The sequence below is a fragment of the Anoplopoma fimbria genome, chromosome 14 (assembly GCF_027596085.1).
Source record: "Anoplopoma fimbria isolate UVic2021 breed Golden Eagle Sablefish chromosome 14, Afim_UVic_2022, whole genome shotgun sequence".
Lineage (NCBI taxonomy): Eukaryota > Metazoa > Chordata > Actinopteri > Perciformes > Anoplopomatidae > Anoplopoma > Anoplopoma fimbria.
Window position 1 is genome coordinate 11,650,360 of NC_072462.1, and position 6,000 is coordinate 11,656,359.

Consider the following 6,000-nt stretch of genomic DNA (forward strand, 5'->3'; position numbering starts at 1 on the left):
TTTAATTACACATGAACTCAAAATGCGTTACATTTATAGACAAAATGTAAAAATATAGGCATAAACACTGGAATATAAATATCATAGTAGTGTACACAAGTTTACACCCGACCACAAACCAAAACATCAACTATGCACAACATGTCTGCCTGGCGGTCAATTGGTCATACCCTAGTAGAAGGCAAACTACTAGTGTGATCAAGATGGATGCAGATTTAAACAGGCCCTATTATGCTATTTTCTGGGTGCATTTTTTTATCTCAAGTTACAGTTACAACATGTTTACATGCGTTAATGCTCATAATCCGCCTTGTTTTTCTCATCCTGTCTGTCCTGCAGCACCTCTTCTCACCCTCTCTCTGAAATGCTCCGTTGTAGCGCTTGCTCCTTCCTCCAGAAAGCAAAGTCTGCTCTGATTGGTCAGCTAGCCCGCTCTGTTGTGATTGGTCAACGTTTCACATTTCAATAAACTCTTCCTCCGGAGCTTCAGCTCCGTCTCTCTCTTTTGTTGTTTGAGGGCAAAACTAGCCGGAAGGAGTTTTACGTCACTTCTGTAACATTGTGACCTCATGAAGTTACAGAAGTGAAGGAGAGAATTCAATGGAGCCGTTTCAGGCAGCTCAGGAGCTTCTGAGGGGGAGGGTAACTCCTTTTAGGTGTGGACTTCAGGTTTTACACTCTACGAACCTTTTACATGTACAAAAATATATATAACACACTAAAGAAGAGGGAAAAAGTGGAAAAGCATAATAGGGCCACTTTAAAGGTTGCTGTAAATCAGCTTACAGAAACCACAACTATTACATTATACAATTCTGCGATCAGATGAAAAGCGGTAAGCTATACGTACTGCGATCACAGCCTCAGCGTGGACTGGAAATGGCGCTGGCCAACATAATGTAAATCTGAGTAATATCAGATTAATACAGCTACCGAAAACCATCTCTGCAAAAGCTTCTCTGAAGAAGTATAAATGAGGCATAATGAAGTGAAACGAAATGGAAACAAGAGCTGTGTCGCTCTCACTGCTGTGTCTTTCCTCTCGTAATAGATGGATGCAGCATAAATACATCGGTGAGCTGTACGTTGAATGTATACAGTAATGCTGCGGTGCAAACGCATGGAGCAGTAATCCGCCCTGCAGTGAAACTCTGTCGGCCCTCTAAAAATAAACGTGTTCACTGCGGGGGGGCCCGGGGCCCTCGGGCCGACCGAATGGAAGTATTGATGGGAGCAAAGGAAAGAGAAACACACACACATACAGAGGCAGAGTGTTAGAGCCGCTGGCTAGAGGCCACAGCAAACCTATTGATCCATTGTTGTTTTCAGCCCATCTCTACACGCGCTAACACACACACACACACACACACACACACACACACACACACACACACACACACACACACACACACACACACACACACACACACACGAGAGGCCAGCGATGCTATTATGGTGGGCTCTGTTTGTTTTGTTTGCTCTTTTTCTCACCCATCCATGCCTCCATTTTAACCTTTCTAATACCTGCTTCACGTGGACAGAACACACTTTTAGACTTGTAAAACACAAAGAAATAAAAAAAACTCAAGACGGATGGCAAGCTGTTTGTCTCTTAAAACATACAATACTACTCTTTATCGATATTGTCTGAGGGTTTACTGATATTGAAATAAGTCAGATGAGGTGCTCGAATACCTGGAAGTGCATTGTAGCTCCTAAATCAAGTGCGCTTTTCAATCAGTTCAACCCTTCGTTGGGCTAGTTCACTGGTTAATTAGTCTGAAGCATCAGCATTGTTGCTTTAGGGTAACTAAACTAAACTGTAGTTAAATGCAAATTAAGCACCAGCTAAGAATGACAATTTAAAACCCATATTTATGATCCAAATCTATCATAAATGTGTATTTGAAATCTGAAATCCGGTCACTTTTATTCTAAGAAAACATAAAGTATAATGATATTACAAATGTTATGCATATGTTTTATTATTCAAGAGAGAATAAAGCCACTTTTGGACATATCTGTGCAAACAGCTTCTATGCTTTGAGCCTCTGAACTCATTCCTGAGATTAAACATTAACTTTCAAGCTTGACTGTTGACTAAATGTTTCTAGTGTGCCAGTATACTATTTCCGAGCCAATCACCAAGTAAGTTAAGTGGCTGCAATTTGGTCAAATTGGCTTGTTCAGTGTTGAAGAACATGTGTGTCAGCTTGTGGAAATCAATGTGGTTCGATATTTGAACATCAGATAGCGAATGACGGAATATCAAAAAATGTATACGAAAAAAACAGAATGAACACTGACACAATGCAAACCACCACACTGTATGTGTGTATGAATAAGTGTGTGTGTGTGTGTGTGTTTATGTTGCCCTCTCTCCTGCTGTGAAGTCAACCCTCATGCTCTATTTGCAGTGATTCCATCGCCCAGTTCCCATGCCCCCTCTCTCTGATAGGGAATTAGATTCACACACACACACACACACACACACACACACACACACACACACACACACACACACACACACACACACACACACACACACACACACACACACACACACACACACACACACACACACACACACACACACACACACAATGGATGGAAAATGCCCTGAGCAGAAGATGGAGCAGACAGGAGGAGCAGAGCCCCATACAGTGAAGGCAAAATATGCTGCAACGTGACTGACAGCCTAAACGTTCCACCAGCTCACTTACCTCGCACTGCAGATGGATTCTCGCGGGATAAGAAAATCACACGAAGATCCATCTTGTCAGAGTTCAAGTAAAGTGTTGTACGGACCAATCAGCAGCCTGTGAGGAGCTACTGGCAGCTACGGAGGTGGTTTAGGTGTGAGTGACAACACGGAGAGGCGAATCTTAGTTAAAAAACAGTTCATAAAACTCACAGTTCGGATCAAAAGAAAAAAGGGAGCCAAAATAACTTTTAGAGATCCATGATCTCGTTTATTGCTGATCCCTTTGTTGTTTGATTAGCCACCGTCCCAAAATCCCTTTCAACTGCTCTGAAGTCAGTAAACCATCAAAAATTCTAGATGTTATATCATGTTTTTTTCCTCATAAAAACACACAATTCAAATGTGAAGGAATGAGACTGTATTTTTATGGATTAAAACAAATCTTGTCATTAGTAGTTTAAATGATGTATTATAAGCTGCTTAAAGTATTTTAAACAGGTTGTAATTCATCTCTAATATCTATTCATGTTGTTGTAAAAACATCTCCTTCAAACAACTAGATTTGTTTCTCCCCTACACTACATGCACCCCCAAGTGATGCAGATTGCCACCTCCGATATACAACTGTTTTCAAAGAAGTATCATTTAAAATGGTGCCCTTTTTTTTTGCAATCAATAGCAAAAAGATTTGTCTTCCCTACATAAATTATAATAAACTATAAATAAACAATAAAAAAAACGTAACTAAATACATCATTTCTTTTTTTTTTCAAAATTGTTGTCATATGCAGATATGTAATGATGATTGCTGGGCAATATGTATGTTGATGTCGTCCAATGTCAAGTCTCTATCTGATCGTGTGACCAGACGAAATGATATACGGTAGCTAGCTTAATACCGTGCACCAGGGCCCGTCGTTACTACCCTACGCCGCTGAATGACGGCTCCTAAAGAGGTAAGCTCAGATGCCTCTTTAGAATCCGTTATATCACTGGAGAGCAGTTTGTTGATTGAAAGAAGAGCGAAGAGCAGCACAACTTTTTATAGTGCCTAAACTTTCCCAAACGGTTTCGAATGACGGCTTCACAGATGGCTCTGTGTAACAAACTGTATGTCGCGTTGGGTTTCCAGCTGACACTGTTGTACAGAAATCAGTGATTGCTAGTTTGCCGTTAGCTTATATTATCCTAGAGTACAGTGTAACAAGGGAAACTGTGAGATCAGATTATTATTAATTATTTGGTTTCAAGTAAACTTGATATCTGGGTTGCCATTTATTGGATATTGCTGAAGCCATGTGTATGAAGCCAAACTGATTTCTGTAGCCAAATCCAATAGAACTTTGTAAATAGAAGTTTGTTAAATGATGAAAGAGGCAGAAAGATGAATGTAAACACAGACGGACAGGAAACTGGTTCGGTGACAGTGAGTCTGTGAGTGAGCGACAGTGTCACTCAGAGACTCATCGATCTAAATCACATATGACTCTATTCGTCTTTCTTCTTCTCATCGCAACTCTCCTCCATCTGTTTCTTTCTTTATCTTTTGCTTTACAAACTCTGATTGGCCCTCCTCATCCAGCCCTTTCTCTCTCTGTCACACACGCACACACACTTACTTTAACATGGCCTCTGGTCTGTTCTGTACTCACAGGCCAATCAATAGACAACATGTTGAGCTCTATACAGGCAGAGCTACTATGGATCCAAGGCCTAATTGCATGGCTGCACGGCAAACTGGGTATGTATACGTGTATGTGCGTGTGTGTGTGTGTGTGTGTGTGTGTGTGTGTGTGTGTGTGTGTGTGTGTGTGTGTGTGTGTGCATGTGTGTATCTCCGTTTGTTTTCATTTTGGCAACTGGTTTTGCTGTTTTTGGCAAAAAATCAAGTGCCAACCGAGCGAGGTTAGTGGAACAGTCACACTGTCCATGTGACTCTGCTACAACAGATCCAGTTATCATTTTCTAACTGTGTTTGAACAGAACCGCTTACTCTGCGTTCAGTTCTTCCTCTTTACCCTGCACATTTACCTGTTCTAGTGCAGAGCAGCAAATCATTCAAATCACTAAAATTATGTTCATTGTCTGGGCTTAGCTAGAGAGGAGCAAAAGCTAAAAAGTTCTTGAATTTACAGTCTTGATATTTCTTTTGCAAATATCTAGATAAAGATTTTGATAGTCTACATTATTCTTTACGGCCAACTGTAAGTAAAGTTAACATCATATTCACAAGACTATGTTACATTAGCTCACCTTGTCAGGTCAATTTGCTGCATGTTTTTGTAGTTTGTTCCAACTGTTTTGTTGTTACTTTCGGTTTAATACCGGTGGAACGGGGGGAGTTTCACCCAGGAGACCGCTGTGCGAGTCCCACAAGTAAACGTTGACTTTACGCAAGTCTATTAAGGGCGATTGTTTATTATTCACGTCAGTGATGTTACGCTGTTACGTTACGCTGTTACGTTACGCTGTTACGTTACGCTGTTACGTTACGCTGTTATGTACGCTGTTACGTTGTTACGTTACGTTGTTACGTTACGTTGGTATATTACGTTAGGTTGTTATGTTATGTTGGTATGTCACATTGGTATGTCACATTGTTACGTTGTCATGTTGTAACGTCACAGCTGTTTGATTGCTTTATTATAACCTTAACTAAGCAGTTTCGTTACCTTAACCCTAACCAAACATTTCACAACGTCACGTTTTCACATGATACACAGCTGATAAGAAAAGTTATCATGAAACTATAAATTTAAAGGTTAAAACAACTTAAATTAGGTTCAATAAATAACTTACATTCAGTTCATAGCTTCATCATCACTTACTCTATTTATTCTTAGGGGACCAAAGAGCATCAAAGAAAAAGTTATTATGAAAATGTTCAAATCAAAACACAATGGGGAAGGCCAATACTGACTTTCATATGTGATTTTTTTTCATCCTCTATGTGATGGCAGTTTTGCAGTACTTACGTACATGTTAAAGTTAATGTTAAATATTGCAGCTGTTGGCACAGGTTAAGCATCAGAGATGAACTCCAGTAATGGGTTTTTGTCTGCCCAAATTGTTGCCACAGAAATGGACTGTTTGTCCAAAAGCAAGGTGACCTTCAGCATTCGACAGAGTGGGACGTATGATGATGATGATGTCACGGTGATGTCATCCGTCAGGAACGTAATTGTCGGGTGACGTTTTTAATAACTGCAGCTCATCTCGGATGTCACCTGTTCTGGCCTAACCCACAATCCTTTACAGGGAGAGATAGAGAGAGGGGGGGGGGCAGAGAGAGACAG